The sequence below is a fragment of the Eurosta solidaginis genome, chromosome X (assembly GCF_040869045.1).
Source record: "Eurosta solidaginis isolate ZX-2024a chromosome X, ASM4086904v1, whole genome shotgun sequence".
In the NCBI taxonomy this organism is placed as follows: domain Eukaryota; kingdom Metazoa; phylum Arthropoda; class Insecta; order Diptera; family Tephritidae; genus Eurosta; species Eurosta solidaginis.
The window spans coordinates 55,992,593-56,011,956 of NC_090324.1; the positions used below are offsets into that span (position 1 = coordinate 55,992,593).

Consider the following 19,364-nt stretch of genomic DNA (forward strand, 5'->3'; position numbering starts at 1 on the left):
AATAATAAAAACATCAACAAACACATATGCGCACATGTCGGCCGAGCTATCGGATTCAACCGATGCACAGTGTTTCGTGTAGTACAATCTAGCTGGATAAAAACAAAGTTCTTATTCCAAGAAAAGTGTAATGAGAAATGAAAGAAAACAAACAAAATAACGGAATTTTTGTTTTTTTTTTTTGTTGATATTTTTGCTCATATATATTGAGTAATTGAAGAAATAAGGCAGGAGTCGCCGTAAAAAGGATTTATTAATTTGCAAAATTCTTGTTGAATATTGAGCTTCATATTTCTTTTAAGTGAATACTTTTATATAATTTTTTTTATGGATTCTAAGCACGAAGGTAAGTAAATTTGTTTAATAGTAATTCTTTCGCAATTAGAGTATTTTCAATGTATTTAACATTCCGTTATTAAGAAGAAAAGGTATTTTTTTTCTATATTTTTAACTTTAGGGACAAAAAAGTTACATACATTCGCGGACATCCGGGCTAAATTTTAAATATTTATAGTCGCAAATATTCTCCAATAGTCGAAAGAAAAAACCATTGCGAATTCTTTGCACATATATTTAAAATTTTTTTTTTGTAGATTTAGTTATCTCTATATATAAAATAGGACGTATGTACGTACCAGCTCCGACGAGATATTTGAACCTTTAAAGCTGATCTACAAACGGCAAAACCAATTCCGAAGTACAGGGAACAAACACGTAGCCATAAAACACACAAAAATAAACGGGCAAGGTCAACAAGAGCACACCAAAAGCAAAAAGTCGAAGATCACTGACTTCAACCTGCCACAACCTACCGCACCAGTCAATAAGGCATAAAACAGGTACATACAAAGCAATCCTAATCCAGATATAACCACACAGGAACGCTACACAAAGCAACCGCATTTGGTAGCATCTACGATAATACCTGAATGTAATATAAATACTGCACAACTGATAACAAATCAGAACGATCAACGATACTTAAGATGGCAGCACAACAATCATCAACTATTCACCCTGTCGGAAAATCAACAACACAAAGCAGTTTAGTTATAACCGTACCAAGAACGGAGTTTTTTGACATTTGGGTTCAACATTCGAAGGAAACCAGATATTTTTATTTTATTTTTTTATTTAAAGTTTAAGCTTACAAATATCGGCATATTCGTCGAAGCTGGATCAAAAGTGGATCACTTCTGGAAGACATAACGAGCGATTTTTGAATAAAAACTCGGAGTGGCTTTCGGGTCCAGACTTCAAATTTACAATAACGGTGGATTCAAAGTCGCCATCAGACCAACCAACCACTTCTTCAGGTAACCCCGGCCCCGGAAGGCGAGAGAAGGACTTTGTTAGCTGCAGTGAAAAAACCAAACGGCGTCGGTTGGATGACCTCTTGCAATCTAGAAGTCCTGTTGAGTTACTTTATACGGCAGAAGTATCAACGCGTATGTCCGGCAACAGAAATGTTGCTAACATTATAAAAATATCAAAGGAATCCACTCAAATATCCGGCAAAAAGATGACATGTTAGCCAGATGCACGATGCTTAAGCAATGTAGAAGCTTTAGCATACTACGTAGATAGCAAGTCGACGACTCATGGGTACAAAACGACTCGGAAGTGGAGCATGAAGGCAGGCCATAATGTTTATCCATCATTTTATAGTCTAAGAAAAGCTAAGGCAGAATGCTATCCAAATGAAATTGATGTGGGTGAAACACGTGCGGAAATTAAAGTCCAGCCCGTATTAGATAAAACTGTTGAGCGTTTACTTTTAGCAAATCAAGAAGTTTTTGTTAGTTTATTAGATACAAACTTGACGTATACTTTAATCAGCAAGTGGGGTTGCGATGGAAGCTCTGGTCATAGCACATATAAGCAAAAGTTGACATTGTTATTATTATTATTGTAATTCACTTTTACATTCCTGACTGGTACTATAAAATAATTTTGTAAAAATTGTAGTGCCAGGATAAATACTCAAATAAATACAAAATATGTATGTACATATGTACCGTCACTCACATAAATAAGTAGACACCCCTTTTTGGACAATTCTTACAATTTTCGCTTTCGCAAATTTATTTTAACTAATTTCCCATAAGAAAATTTGTCACGATCTATAACAGAAACTAAATTATATTTAAAAAATGTTTGAAAAATTCGACGAATTTTCATTTTTTAACTAATTTCCCATAAAAAAATTTGTCACGCTCTATAACAAAAACTAAATTATATTTAAAAAATGTTTGAAAAATTGGATGAATTTTCATAAAAAATTTAAATTTTTTTCCGAATTTTTAGAATTTTTTAGAATATTGAGAATTGTAGTCCATTCAGTTTAAGTACAATAAAGTAATATTCTTAAGTCCTTTAAATTTTTTTTGGATATATGTCACTTATTCACACGAGTTACTGTATATGAAATAAGCAAATGTATGCATATGAAGTAAAAAAATAAAAAAACAAGAACATATGGCTGAAAAAAATGACGTAGTTGTAATAAATGACTGCATATGAAACGGAAAATCTCATAAAATAATTTTGTCCAGCTAGCTTGTTCTACACGAAACAATGTGCGATGGTAAAATATACCTGGGCTCTGCCCATGGTAGTGCAGGCCCAAGCGCCAAAACCATAGAATACCACAACCTTTCGTCCTCCGAAGTACTGCATATTACTGTCCTACCGCGCAAACACAATGCATATTTCCCATTTACTGCCCACCCCTAATATTATATATATCGACATATATATACATGCTTACTGGCCCAACAACCATCGCGCATGCACAAGGCAAGCCAGCGATGGTGAACGCACAATGCTTGAGAATTTTCATTCGTGGCGCGCTGTGCGCGACAATGCGAGCATAATTCCCAGTGTATTCATAGACACATATGAATAAAATGATTTGTCAGAAAACACCAGGCATACTTCACCTTAGGTGAGTGAAGTGCGTGCCGCCTGCCATTAGCAGTCGACAAGGGATGCGCTTTGGGTCAGGAGGGTGCGTTACAAGATCGGTTCCACCGATGGAACGCCCCCTGCCTATCGGACGCCCTGCCGGTTTACCTCCATTTCCTGTGAGTAAGACGGGATTTACACCCCTTATTACTCACAGGAAAGGTAATGCACGAGCAGTCTTCTCGGGTGGGAAGGAAACACGCCCCACTGCCAGTGGCGGGTGGATTCCCCCACTACCCTGGCAGACTGCCCGAGCCAATATAAATACATAAATTCTAGGGACTCTCTTTGGGTCGACGGCGGGTAAAGTTACATGGTCGGTTCTGCCGATGGTACTTCCCCCCGGCCTATTGGGCAGCCCTAACATATATTCTAGGAATCCTTGGACATCCCATCCCGGAGTCTAGCCACCACCGTCGTCATAGCCATTTGGTGAGAACTACCGTCATTCAATACTCTTTCTTCGGGCGTGATCATCACTACCGCCGTTATCACCTCTTGGCGAGAACCACAGTCATTCACCGTCGTCTTCACCATCTGAGCCACCGCTAGCTCGTCTTCTATCTCTCTCTGCGGAGAGCTGTCGTCCTTGGATCGTAATATTCTCAGCGACACTACCTAGAGAGCATCTCTCTCTCTCTACTGGATTCAAGGTTGTGGATATTCTATCCTGAGAGCCGCGTATGGGTGTGTGTTCGAAATTAAAACACTAATTTAATGTTTATTTATATTGGTGGTGGAAGTGGGACTTCCATCCGGCTCTGGATTGACTTGAGCATACCCCAGCCTTTGACCAAACCCACCTCATAAACTCAAATATTTTTAGGTTATGGATATGGCGAGAAACCAAAAACAAATTGGTTGGCTATGGTATGGTTATGACGTTAGCGTTATGGTATGGTACCATTAAATTATTACATTGATTTCCATAAGGTTGGTTCGATCAGCTGTTTTATCTGGTTATAGTTATTTGGTTATAAGTCACCATTAGTTGGCCCTTTAATTATAACAGGCACATAGGTATTATTTGAATTTTTGTCTTTGATTGAACCCATAGGGAAAGCTTGACGGATGGCAGGTACCTCAAGTTGTTGTTGTTGTTGTAGCAGTGCTTCACCCCACCTAAAAGCTGCGACTGATCACACATTGTCATCAATATCCTCTAACGGGAGTCCAAGGAAACTTGCTGTTTCAACAGGGGTGGACCATAATGAAAGGGGTGTTAGAGGCGTTGGTTCCACATTACAATTAAAGAGATGGTTGGTGTCATGTGGGGACTCATTGCAATCGGGGCATACATTGTATATGTCGGGGTTTATCCAGAACGAAGTTGAGCCAGAGTGACTCGCGTTTCCCTGGGGCGTATGCGTTCCTCTTCCGCAAGTTTTGGGTACTGTTCCCTGAGTACTGGATTCACCGGGAAATTCCCGGCATAAAGGTCCGACGCCTGTTTATGGAGTTCACCAAGGACCTGCTTGTGTTTTTTTGCTTCATACGGCTGGGTTCTCAGGTGCCGTATTTCCTCAAAATGCTTAAGGAGACGACTCCTCAAGCCCCTAGGCGGTGTTGGCTCATCAATCAGATGTCTGTTGGGATGCCCAGGTTTCCGGGTATTAAACAGGAACTGTTTGATTAGCATCTCATTTCTCTCCCTGATGGGGAGTATTCTCGCCTCATTATGTAGATGGTGTTCCGGGGACATAAAAAGACAGCCCGTGGCGATTCTGAGAGTAGTATTTTGGCAGGCCTGTAGCTTCTTCCAGTGGGTAATTTTTAGGATTGGCGACCATATGGGTGACGCGTAGCACGTAATCGGCTGGCCAATTGCTTTGTATGCAGTAATGAGCGTTCCTTTGTCTTTTCCCAAAGTACTGCTAGCAAGGGATTTGAGGATTTTATTACGGATCTGGATTGTCGGAACAATGGCGGCTGCGTGCTCACCAAAATGTAGATCCTGATCAAACGTCACACCAAAGATTTTGGGGTGTAGGAGAGTACGTACCGTAGTGCCATCGACGTGGATGTTCAAAATGGTCGACACTTGGTACGTCCATGTTGTGAATAAGGTCGCGGAAGATTTAGTCGGTGATAATGCCAGGTTTCGCGAGGCGAAAAAACTGGAGAGATCAGGGAGGTAGCCCTTTTATTCTGTTGCAGAGCTCATCGATCTGTGGACGTGGGCCTGCGGCCATTATTGTGTAGTCATCGGCGTAGGAAACGATAGTGACTCCTTCTGGTAGTGAAGGTAGCTTAGATATATAGAAATTGAACAAAACTGGGGATAGGACACCACCCTGTAGCACCCCTTGTTTAATTCTTCTTTGGTTTGATGTTTCGTTTCTAAATTGCACCGATGCCTGCCGACCACCCAGATAATTTGCGGTCCACCTTTTAAGACATGGGGGAAGGGTAGACCCTTCCAGGTCTTGTAGCAACGAGCCATGGTTGACCGTATCAAAAGCTTTTGATAGGTCTAGCACTACGAGTACTGTTCTATGGTGGGGGTTTTGATTTAGACCGCAATTTATCTGGGTGCTGAGGGCATTTAGCGCAGTGGTGGTGCTATGGAGATTTCTGAAGCCATGCTGATGACAGGCTAGCTGCAAATTTGCTTGGAAGTAGGGTAGCAAAATAGTTTCAAGCGTCTTTACTACTGGCGATAGGATAGATATCGGACGGTACGACTCTCCTATGTTAGTTGGTTTCCCAGGCTATAGTAGCGGGACCATCTTGGCCATTTTCCATTTTTCGTGTATGACAAAGGTGGAAAGAGACAAGTTGAAGACATGTGCTAAATATTTGAAACCCTTTTTCCCTAGGCTTTTAAGCATCGGCATGGCTATGCCGTCTGTGCCCACTGCTTTGGATGGTTTAGCGTGACCAATGGCATCCTCAACCTCTTTGGCGGTGATGGTAGTTGGTGACGCGCTGAATTTATGTTTAAGTGCCTGTTGGCCCTCCTTCTTTCTTTGTCGGCCGTAGAATGTATTATATATTGTCGGCAGAAAGCGCTCGCGTATTTTTTCGCATCCGACAACACTTGATCGCCAAAGGCGATGGAAACTTTGTTGTTGTGCTTAGACGGATTCGATAGGGACTTTACGGTGGACCAAAGTTTACCCACACCGGCAGAGAGGTATCTCATAACTTATTGCTTCACACAGTTTGCTGAAAATTTCTTTAATATTGTCATTATTTGAATTCGGTATGCCATTTATAACAATATCAGTTGACACAGCTTTTTCCCCAAGATCCTCAATTTCCTCACGCAATGCATCAATCTTGGTTTTGAGAAATGCAAACTCAGTTTGTACGTTTTCGACACCCGCTACTCTTTGTTCACATCTTCCTATTGTATCATTCGCATTCGCTAACTCACACGTAAGCTCGCTTATTCTTTGCAGAACTCTATTCTCCATGGTTTGCATTGACTCATTAAGATGTTTAATAATATTTTCTTTCGTTTTGAGTTTTTGTTCCCACATTTCATTTAGGTGTTCATTGATATTTTTTTCATGCTTTTCCGAGTTTTTTCTCCCACATTTTCATAAGCTGTTCGGCTGATATGCTCTCACCTTGCACTTTTCGGTCCGCGTTCCGTGATTGTGTTGAAATTGATGCATTAGGCGACAACAAAATCATTGGTGACGACACATTATTCCACGTCAAAAGCCCTGATTGTTGTTGCTTTGTGAGCCTTGTATTAGGTTTACTCATTTTGCCACAAAAGAAAACCAAAAATAAACACCATCTCGAAGATTTTAGATTAAAGTTGCTTTTTACTCGTTTGGAACGTAACCACTTTTATAGAAAACTTGCAGATTGCATAAATATATCATCAAACACTTATTTGGTACAAATTTACGTAAATAAAGCAAAGAAAACAGCAATCTTTTGTCAGCGAAACAAAAACACGTCTAACCAGCGAACATTACAACTCTGTCCATCCCATCAGAAAAAAGCTATCAAATGTTGAGAACAAGTTAAACTCATTAATTTGCTTTGGTCTCTGTGAATAAAATTTAAATATCGACATCCCAAACGAAAAGTGTAACTTTCAAAATGTTTACAAAGGACGTCTTTGTAAAAATTTGTTAAGAGCCACATTTTGTTTGGCATGTCGAGATACTGTTTCACAAATTCTAAATACTTAATATAATAGCGTTTTTTTGCTTAACTAAATTTTTGCCTATGTAAATGGTAAAGCCTTAATAGAGCTACTCCTACCCCAAAAAATTTTCAACGTTTATAGTGCATGCAAAGAACATAAATTGCTACCCCGTGTATTAGCTGATTATCACAATCGCGCTGTCAATGATAATAAAAAGTCATTAGGAATTATTTCCTTCATTTCAATTTTCTTCGCTAAAAATTTGTAAAGTTACGAAAAAAATTTTCACGAACAGCTGGTTTAGCAGAGTTGCACTGCTACACCGCCATTTTATGCAGGGTAAAAGTGTAACTTTTTGCGTTGCACAGAGCCAAAAATGCCTAATAAAATTAATAAGATTGTCTTCATGAGCAGTTTTTAGGCTCAGGGGTAGTCGAAACGTTTGAAACGAAAAATAAACTCTATGCAAATCTCTTTGGTTTTATGAAGAAATTCTTATTGATATTATTGAGTACAATTTCTTCTTATTTTTGTTCTATTTCTTTTGGTATCTGTTATTTATATGAAAATCTTGTCATTTCCTTCCATTTTCCTCTGTAAAAATATGGAAAAGGGGGAAAAAGAGAGAAAACTTTTTATTTTTTTTAAAGTATCTTCATGATTATATTAATAAGAAATAACTTATTAATTTAAATTTTGCAACGAAACTGCCAATACACAAAACTAAAAAAGTTATTATTCTTATTCGCACATTGGCATACACGGCTATTTACGCAGCCAATTATAACGGTTCTTTTCGTTTTTTCTAGATGCCGTAAAAACTGATATCACTTCTCATTTTGCAAGATATTTCTTTATAAATATTAATAAGAAATAGCTTATTAATTACATTTTTAAAACTTAACAGGCGGTTTAGTGATTGGCATACATTCATTTATACATATGTATATACATATATGGCGACATATTTATGTACATATACTCATTTAAATGAAATCTTTATTATTTTCGAGTTGCAGTTTAACAAGCAAGGAGTGTGGAGTAAAGTTATAATTTTTCAGTGTTATTCGGAAACTATTATTAAATAAATTAATTAAATAATGGGCCAGGCAACCCACGTGGCAGAGCCGATAGGTGATACGTTGCCATTATTTAAAATGTGGGCCTGAGTGATGATTTGTGTTCGCTATTAAAAATGCAAGGGATCACCTCTTTCCTTATTTTGGAAACAATAGAAGTGGATGATATAATAACTCTTTTTGACAAATTTGATACTAATTATTTTGTTGAGATGTTCAAGTTCAAGGCGGGTCTTAGAGAATGGCGAAACAGTATGGTAAGTAGGCGTATGTTTCTAGATATATAGCACTTCTACGTAATTTGAGGAATTGCATATTGTATCTATTAATCTGTTCTCTCTTTTTTTTGTAGAAGAAACCACTCCTAAGTGACAGGCAAACTTTATCAAATAACATTCGAGTTGTGGAATGGCTGGAGAAAATATCTTCAAACCTGAGTGTTTCTAGAGAGTCCACACCTTCAGCCCAATTACCACCAGTAGCTTCAATAAATAAAACTCGGCTTATAAATCTTTTAAAAAGCTCAGTAAAATGGCAAATGACGCTGACGTATAACGAAAAATATGGCTATTTGGACTCAAAGAGCCAGAACACAGTAGCTCATTGTATTGTCGATAGTTACATCGGTAACTCTGTGAAGATGACATACGCAGAAATACAGAAGTGGGCCAATGCCATATGTGACGTTTGCCCAAAAGAAAAATCGGTAAGTATAAAAATATAGTGCTTATATTTTGTGATCACTATCCCCATATTCATAAAAATTAAACAAGTTTATAAAAGCTGTGTAAATTATCTATAAACTTATATATTGCATATTACTCTAACACGAATATTTTAATATTTAAGAAACGTACTATCTGGCTAGAAAGCAGAACAAAAAGAATTCTACAGGCAAATTATTTTCACGCTGGACGAATGCAAATAAAAGTGTCTTAGCACCAAAAGCTCTTCCAGAGGACCCGGAGCTGATTGCTTCAGTTTCGTCTGGTACGTGTAAAAAGTTTTTAAAATCCTAAAACTTACTAACTTTTAACATGTAAAAATGATTATTGCGAACGAAAATGTTGGTTACATCACCACTGCAGTCCATGGGAACAGGTTATAACGTATTGGAAAGACACATCGAAGACTAGAGTTGCAGAGATTAAAAAAAAAACGTTTCTTTAAATGCCATCTTTAAGGATTGGCCGCGGTATAGTGACTACAGTGGATATGATCTCGTAAGTATCTGTTACTTAGTTAGTTTTTTTATATTTGTACAATTTTATTCAATTCTTACTATATTGAAATGGACTTTGAAAGCCTTTACCCAGGCAAAAGAAACTTGTTGTTTCTGAAATTGGATACCTTTTATAAGAGCATATTGGATATTTTTGATAAAGAAATAAAGGATCGTCCTTCTCGAGAGTTATATTTAAAACACCTATAAAACAAGAATATTTCAAATGGTTAGTATACAGTTTCATCTTAACTGTTAAATTTTGTTTTAATTATTATCGCTATAGATTCTAAATATTGCATCATAACAATTCTTCTGCACGCCTTACTGCCTCCTCAGCGCCTTAATAAAAATGACAAACCTACTATAGCCGATGCTCAAAATGATTTTGTTACTCTCGTAGGAACACCGAATGATATTCAACCTAAAGTTGTGGACATAATTAATTAGTTTGCTGAAAGAAAAGAGAACTGTCAACCTAGAATTATTGCAGTTGGAACTGATATTACGTGTGTTTCCGAATTTTATATTTTTTGCGATTCCATAAAATGGAAGTGCTGCTCCTATATGAAGTGCGTTAACATTATCATAAAATTGTCATATGTTTTTAACACCGAATACTCACAAAGAAGCAAACTAGTATGGGCATTATATTTTTTTGAGTTAAAATCAGAGGATTTTTCTTCTGTTGCAAATCTTTTAGGATAACTAGTATAGTATTTACACGCCCTCTACAATATTTTTAAGGAAAAAATTCCCCCATTTCTTTGCTTCATTTGTAAAAAAGGTCACCGAACACCGAATGAACTAATTCAACATTTAAAGTCTAGGCATGGTACCCCAACAATTTATGAATTTGTTTGTAAAGAAGACAAGTGCAATCAAATTTTTAACAATATGTACAGATTTCAGAACGATCTTACAAAGCATACTAAAAGTAAAAGTAGTGGTAAATTAAGTGGACTTAAACACAATTCCCAAATCGCGACGTATACTGAAGCAAACTTGTCGTCTGAAACACCCATAAAACCAACATTTTCGTTATCATTCAAAGAATCAACTATATCATTCCTTCTTCATCTACATGCAAATACAAATTTTTCTCTAAGAGACGTACTTGTTATTAAAAATTCTGTTGAACAGTGTTGTTTGACACCGATTTATGAATCTCTAAAATCATTACCTATAGTCAATGAAAACAATATTTCACTCGATGAAATAGTCCAAACCCTTTCTGAACCCTTTTCCGAAGTAAGTTCTGAATATAAATTTCTTAAAGAATTTGAAAAACTAAATTTGTATAAACCTCCACATAAGTTCATTCTTAGTGAAGATCTTTCAGAAGTCGTACTAAATAATAACCCTTCTTTATCATTACAAAGAACAGAAATGACAGCAACAGACATAAATTTTCAAATAAAACGTTTTTTCGAAAGTGAAGGTGGTTTGAGAGCCACTCTTTTAAATATGGAGCACTTTTTGAAAGACAATTTTTATTCTCATTTTCTCAATGGTGATTATTGGCGAAGCTCAAAATATGCTGAAAACTATGTAGATATACCTTATTTTCTAATCTCCTATGATTTTGAGATAAATGATCCATTGGGATCAAAATCTGTGCAACAGAAAGTTTGTGGAATATAAAAAGTCAAATTAGTATACTTGCAAATATATTTCTGGCAGGATTTATTAAGAGTGGTGATGTACATGATTGTGGAACTAATATTTCCATCACACCTATAATTGATATTTTCAAAAAACTTGAAATTGACGTTCTGGAAATCAACGCAGATGGCAAACCTTATAAACTGTTTTTTAGGTTAGGGCAAGTTCTGGGCGACAACTTGGGACTAAATACTGCATTAGGATATGTTCCTTCGTTTTCTGCAAATTACTTTTGCAGAATATGCAGAAGAGAAAAACTACAGACCCGCTCTGATTCTGAAGAGATTCCCGGTTCGTTGCGAGATAAAAATAATTATAATTATGATGTCTTACTTTATAATCCAGCACAAACCGGTATTAAGCATAATTCAATTTTTAATTCGTTGTAAACCTTCCATGTTACAGACAATATCTCATGTGATATCATGCATGACGTATTCCTTGGTATAGCAAATACAATCTTTCTAAAATTTGATATCATTTCGTCTACAAGGAAATTTTTTTTCTTTCTTTAGATACTCTAAATTACAGGAAACAAATATTTCTATACGGTGATACCGAAATTGGAAACATAAGTCCACCTATTCAAAAACACCATATAACTAATGGTTCATTCAAAATGAATGCTAAGCAAATGAAAACATTTTTTTTATTTAATACTTCTCATGGTTGGAGATTTAGTAGATTGAAATGATTTAGTTTTTAAATTCCTTATAATTTTTGTAACTTTAATTGATAAGTTACTTTTACCGAATTACAACGACAATTCTCTAAATGACTTGCGATCTTTAATTAAACAGTATAATGACGCTTATCAAAGTATATTTAAAGAACACTTAAAGCCAAAATACCACAATCTGGTGCACTATCCATCTATAATAAAAAAGCTAGGGCCTTTAAAATACTTATGGTCATTTAAATTCGAAGCTGCACATCAATTGCATAAGCAATATGCTAGAAACATTTCCTCTAGGACAAATATTTCACTAACTTTGGCTATAAAATCATCGCTGAGTTTCGCAAATCATTTATTGAAAAACGATTTTTTGCAAGAAGAATATACATTTAAAAGTATTGAAAATATTAAACCTGAAAATAGTATATACTTATCTTCATTAGTGTCGGATTTAATCTTATATAAAACAACTAATGAACTTAATTTTCAACGCACTGTGTTCCGCATTGGGCATATAATCACAATTTCTCACGGCGAAAGTATAAATATTTATGAAATATCTCATTTTTTAATAAAAAATAATAATGTCACGATTTGTGTAAACAAATTCGAAAGTATCAGTTTTTCGAAAAAATATCAATCGTATTTAATAGGTAATTCCAGCAATGTATATAATATAATACACTTTAAAGAACTAGATGGGCCACCCACACAATTTTATAACTTTAATAATGGACTTAAAATACTAAGATTAAAAAAATATTGGCACTGAATGTATTCAAAACACATGATTTTTTTGTATTTCCTATTTTTTGTAGCTTGTGTTTTTGTATAAGAATAAACGTACAGTATTATTTCTCAAATAAACTAAAATTGGGGTTTTATTTGGGTATTTATAGGGTTAAATAAGTAAAGAACGTTCCCTTTAAAATTTGAAAAATATCTCTTCGAAAATATCAATAAGAACATCTTCTCATAAAGGGGTGTTAGCCCTTCGGCAATGTCAAAATGAATTTCTTCTCAATAATATGGAATATCTCTTCGGAAATACCAATAAGAACATATTCTCAATAGGTTGTGATATCTCTTTGGAAATGCCAATATGAACATCTTCTCAATAATTTGTGATGTCTCTTTGGATATATTAATAAGAACATCTTATCGGTAATATATGATATCTTTTAAGATATTTCAATGAAAATCACTGGCTATTCTTCAAAGATATCTTTTTGAAGACTTTAAAAAGTTTTTCTTTACAAATATATAAAGAACATCTTCATGAAGAAAATCCATAGAGATATCAGATATCTTTTGTTCTATTTTATTAGGTACTTTTGGCTCTGTGTGCGAGCAGGCAACAGCAACACAAAAGAACGTTACCTGCGTTTTAGAATAGAACACAATACATTTACAACCCTTGCGCGGCGTACAAAAAGCGTAACACATATTCCAGAAAAGAAAACGCTATAAAACAAATAATTCTCATGCTTTGATTTAGTTTTCAATTCAAAACTGGCTTCACCAGTGGCAGACTGCGTCTAATTTCTTTGAGGTGCACGTGCATTTGCAACAGCTTTTTTTTAATTTCAAATACCGACAAAAAACTATCACGCAAAGTTTTTGATAACCGATCGAAATATCTAGTCACCATAACAATATTTTCTGATTGGCCGCTTGTATCATCAACGATTGGTTTGTTTCAAGATCAAACACTTTACTAAACTATCTGCTAGGTGAAGTGCTATTGTTCGTCTTCATTTTAATAACACCAATTTTTTTTCGTAAGAAATCTATTGAGGTAAATTCAAAATTATATAAGGGTTAATGAAGGTGTGGAGAACTTTGTGGGCCGTTTAGGTTAGATTGAACTGGCCGGTCCATGGGGACCTCACATAGACTGAATGAGTCCGCAGTGTTACTAGAAGTTTATTTAACGACCAAACTGAAAACCCCTATTAAAAACCAGGACCTAGGTTTTAAAATAACTACTTCTTCTTGGCAAACACTAGAAGCTTTCTAGGACTTAAGCCACTTTCTTCTTCTAGATCTGACACCTAGATCTAATTCGTGGATCCTTAGCCTGGCAAGCGCAGGGCACGAGCACAAAATATGCTAGGTCGTTCCCTCATCCAACCCGCACTTTCAACATCTGCTATCATTGAATAAGCCTAATTTAAAAGCACCGCCTTCTACCTCTGCTTCCATAGGCGGGTTCCAATATAAACACTTTCTTGGCCGGATCATCATCATTAATTCGCATAACATGGCCTAGCCAGCGCAGCCGCTGCGTTTTAATTCGCTGTTCATTAGTCTACAGTCCTCTCTTTTTAATGATAAAGGCAACTTAGTTAGTCTAAGGTTGTAAGACCTACACATAATTTTCGACACCTTACAGCCCCGCGCTTGAACCCACGCCTTTCCCGCTTGATCGATCATGTGCACCTCTCGCCTTCGCTTAATCTCGCCCAGTCTAGTTGGGACGTCTACGTAGCAAGCTTCAATGGATGCATCCTTTTTATCTAGTTCATCCACTTTTTCATTCCCATCTATGCCCATATGCGCTGGAACCCTAAAAAGATGTATGCTCCTCCCTCTCCAGATTCTCTCCCGACACTGCTTACACTCTAACACGCATTTAGATGCTGTGCTATTCGACATTAATGCCTTAATTGTCGCTTCACTGTTAATATAAAAGTTAACATGGTTGCAGCTTAAGCTATTCTCTTCCAGGGTTTCTACTGCTTTGGCTAAGGCTAATATTTCCGCTTTTAAAACGCTACAGTAATCCGGCAGCCTGTAGGATCTGTTGATATCCGGATCAGCACAGTATACCGCAGACCCTACTCCTTCCACTACTTTGGAACCATCTGTGTACACATGTGTCGCCTCGTCCGCCATTTGAGCACCCTTGCGCCAACCATCCTCCTCTATTGTGACCTTAAGATATCCCATGAAGCCCAGATAGGGAATCAGGTAGTATGTTCGTCTTGTGCTTGATGATGATATACTGCTATGGCCGTATGGTCAGCGCTCAAGCTGCACCGAGGCACCGAGCCTGGTTGCAGTTGTTAACGCTATGTTCTTTGCTACCAGGTCTACAGGAGGAATATGCAGAATGGCATACAGTGCATCCCTCGGATGTTTTCAGGGCTCCCGTAATGCTAAGCATTGATAGTCTGAATACCCCCTCTAATTTTTTAGGTAGGTTGTTTTTGTGTGGCTTTCCATCAAACAAGAACTCCATAGTATAGAATAGGGCTTACAATCGCTGTAAAAACCTAATGGGAAAGGGAGGGCGATAAGCCCCACGCACACCCCAGCATTCTTTTACATGCATAAAGTGCCGTTGAGGCCATCTTCAACCTCTTCTCCGCGGTGAGCTTCCATGACAGCTTACTGTCTAGGATGATTCCTAGATATTTTGGGCAAAGTTTCTCCTGTAGGGTCATCGCTCCTAACTTAGGTTTGGTCCAGTTTGGGACCTTGAACTTCTATGTAAGCAAGACCATATCCGCCTTCTCCGCGTTGACTTTCAACCCGACATTAGATGCCCAGGTATGAATACCCCGAAGCGCCCGATCCATCAAAGAGCTTATCTTTCGAAGGTACTTTCCACTTATAACAATTGCAACGTCATCTGCGTAAGCCGTAAATTTTACGGGTCCCTCATCCAATCGCCTGAGCAGTAGACCAGCTACAGGTTGTAGACCAGCGTCCACAGCAGCACCCCACCCTGGGCGTGCCCCTGTCCTCTGATTTCGTGGCCTCGTACAATCCCAGTTGTGATCTAATCTTCCTGCAATTTAATATGCAGCCCATCCATCTGGTTAAGGCCGGATATACTTTAATGTAATTAAGACCTTCCATAATCGCCCATTTAGAAACATTGTTGAAAGCCCAGCAAAAGAAGACTCCTAGAGCATAGTCCTTATATTCCAGGGCTTTCTCTATGCTTATTACCACCCTATGCAATGCGATGTCTACCGACTTGCCTTTGGTGTACGCATGTTGTGTTGTGGAGAGCAGTTTTTCATCCACGTTGGACTTTATGTACACATCTAGGCTCTCAGAGGTTTTGAGCAGAAACGATGTTAAGCTAATGGGTCTATAGTCTTTGGGATACACGTGACCGATATTTCCCGCCTTTGGTAGAAAAGCTACACGAGCAGTTCTCCAAGAGTGCGGTACATGATTCAGTCTTATGCACCCATCGAATATTATTTTAAGCCATTCCAAGACCACTCTACTTGAACTTGTAGCATGGCGGGAATATACCTTCTGGGCCCGACGGGTTAAACTTAGAAAACGTCTTCACTGCCCATTCGATCTTGGTATCGGTAACCAAGCCCGGCACTACCCGCTCCGTGATCGAAGTGTGAGTGCTGTTTGCTGGCTCTTCTAAACCATCTCTCGATGGATAGGGAAGCACCTCAAGTGATTCCTCACTATTACGTGACCACTCCCCGTTCTATTTCTTTATTAGTCCCTTGACTATGTTTCCCCTTGCTAGGATTTTTTCAATCGTGGTATTTCGCTGGAGCACTCTATGTTCATACGGAAACTTTTCCATGAGATCCTTTTCGCCCTGGAAATTTCACGCTTGTAGATCCTCAGTAGATTCCTGTACTCGTCCCGACACGCTTCGCTTTCTGCGGTCTTTGCTAGCTTAAACATTTATTTTACCTGACTCAGCTCATTGCTCTACCATGGCGGCTTTGCTTGTCCTTTGAATCTTCTTAGATATCAAGCTTTGTTATACGCAGTCATAAGCGCCCTTGTTAGGAATTCATTAGACTAAAGGCCCCTCCCTTCTCTACCTTCTTCAAGGGGATGCTGAAGCAGATATACGCATAGTCGGGGAAGGATGGTATACCAAGAACCATCCGATCATACCTTGATATATCTAGTTCGGAGCTCAATGTAATATCCAGAACATTGCTGGGTTTTGATATTGATCCAACATTTCCCCTGCTGGCTATCTGCAAGTTGGTTTGCAGGATGTAACAAAATAGAGATTCACCTCTCTCGTTCGTATCTGCTTCTCCCCACGCGTTGTGGTGCGAATTTGCATCCGCGCCTATGACCAACCGCCCTTTGCACCCTTGGTCCTGTACAAGCTTCTTGCGCTCCATAGGTGAAACCTCCGCGGCATGTGTCATGTATCAGGATGCCAGGATAAATGACCAGTAGTGTAATTAGTTAGCATATATGCTTGCAGCTGTTTTCTTACCATTACTAGAGCTCGCAACCATCCTTCCGTTTGCGCGTAGTAAACGCCAAATCCGCACGCGCTAATTCCAGAAACCTTTCTTTCCGATAAGAGCCACCGCTCCTGGATCAACGCCACTTTACTGTGTTGGAGGTTTATCTGTAGGACTCGCAGCACCATTGGACTATTTTTTCCCCTCCAGCACCTTCGTCGTGACATCGTCCCTTCCCTTGCCCTTTTAGTTTAGAGTATTCGAGGCCCACTTCATCCTCTCGTTACTGTTGTGCCGGTTGTACCTCTGTGCGACTCCCAGCACCATTTGGCTGTTGATCTTCTTTTAACACCTTCGGGTGACGTCGGCTACCTCCACCTGTCTTTTTTCTCTTATACTTTTGAGTTCCTTTTCCACTTCGCCCACTTAATTTCATTTCATTTATTTGTTTATAATTCAGTACAAAGGTTTCATCTTATATAAAAAACTGAATATTATTATAGTCATATTAAAAATGATTACATCAAAAACTAAAACTAACATAAAAACTTAAATTAATATTAGCTTACAATATAAAATCAAACAATATAAAATCAAAAAATATGGAATCAAAAGTTTAAGATTTTAAGAGTTAAAAACATAAGAGTATTATTTAAAATACTCATATATTAACTTTTTAAATTGCATTGCGTTGCTGACCAATTGTAAAAAGGGGGGTAATCGATTCCGAATTTGTATCGCGTTAATATAGAAACGATGATCTGAAAAAGCAGTGTCATGTTCTATTTGAATAATACGGTTTCCTCTTTCTGACCTGAAGAAGTTTAGTTTTCGATAAAGATAATCCGGTTGTCTTGTGTATATTATCCTATGAAGGTATATTAAATTTCTGCAGTTTAAAAGGTTCCCGAAGGTAACACCAAAAATGGGTTTGGAATAATGAGATATTTTGTCAAATCGTCGTATAATAAATATATATCTTGCAGTACTATTAAAAGCTACATTTAGTTTACGCCTACTGGTTGCGTCACAACTTGAAAATAATTCACAACCATATAGTAATGTCGGTATTAAACATGATTTAGCCAGAAGCATTCTGACTTCCAGTGGTATGAACCATTGGCTACACCACAAACTTCTTAACATCCCGTATATTTTGCCGGTTGTTATGATACTGTGACACCAAGATTTCTTACTTTATCCACGTATTCAATTTTAGACTCACCCAGAACTAAATTGGGAAAAGATGTTAAAATTTGTGTTTTTTTGGTGACCAATATATATTTGGATTTGCTTGGATTGAGACATAAACCATTAATTGCAGCCCAGGTTCTTACACTGTCCAAGTCAACATTAATTTTGCGTACACAATCTCAATATCTGATGCTTTACAGCTTATATAGAGTTGTACATCGTCAGCGTACATTCGAACATTGTGGTGTTGTAACTGACTCGGAAGATCATTTGCATAAGCAGTATACAATAATGGACCTAAAATAGATCCTTGAGGTACACCCTCTTGATATGTCGACACTACTAGACATTTTATCACCATGGAAAACCGATTGTGATCTGCCTCTTAAATAAGGCATGTTAGGATTTTTACCCTCGGACTTCTTTTCCTGAGTCGCATGTAAATGTTGCCTGTACCAAATGACATTTTTCTAAGCTGCGTGCACAATATATCCTCCGCCTGCTTGTTTATTTGGAAGATGTAGAACTGACCTTCCTCCGTAGGCCGAGATACCGTAAGTACCTTCCAATCCTGTGTCGGTATATTTGGATTCTGGTTCTGCAGAAGTCGCAGTATATCCTCCGACTTCATCACGCATGGTATCCATAACTTAACTCTTGGTACCGTGGGGATTTGCGCTTTATCCACCACCTCAAACCGCGAGTTCGTGCTTTGCCTTTGGAGGTTTGAAACCACTTCCTCCAGCTACCACAAGCTGGCGATGTTGTCGCACGCTATCATCTTCACACCATTATACCACCCCCCAAATCAAAGGTTGGAAGGAGCTTACTTGGTTGTTCCCTCATGTTGTTCTTGTAGCAATGCTTCGCCCCACCTAATAGCTGCGACCGATCACAAATTGTCATCAATATCCTCTAACGGGAGGCCACGGAAACTTGCTGTTTCAACAGGGGTGGACCATAATTAAAGGGGTGTTAGCGGCGTTGGTTCCACATTACAATTAAAGAGATGGTTGGTGTCATGTGGAGATATATTGCAAGCGGGCCATATATTTTGTATGCCGGGGTTGATTCTGGATATGTAGGAGTTTAACCTGTTACAGTATCCAGAACGAAGTTGAGCCAGAGTAACTCGCGTTTCCTTGGGGAGTATGCGTTCCTCCTCCGCAAGTTTTGGGTACTGTTCCCTGAGTACTGGATTCACCGGGTAATTCCTGGCATAACGGTCCGACGCCGTTTTGTGGAGTTT

The 19,364-nt window shown here is 38.0% G+C and overlaps 1 protein-coding gene and 1 pseudogene across 1 annotated transcript in view; one reads left to right on the forward strand and one right to left on the reverse strand.

Annotated features, from left to right (window-relative positions):
• The window catches only part of LOC137234942 (nuclear factor 1 X-type-like), a 2,160,399-nt gene that overhangs the window by 1,572,385 nt on the left and 568,650 nt on the right, over window positions 1-19,364 (reverse strand). The gene's annotated exons all lie outside the window — the stretch shown is intronic.
• Window positions 9,449-10,087, forward strand: LOC137234943 (uncharacterized; annotated as a pseudogene).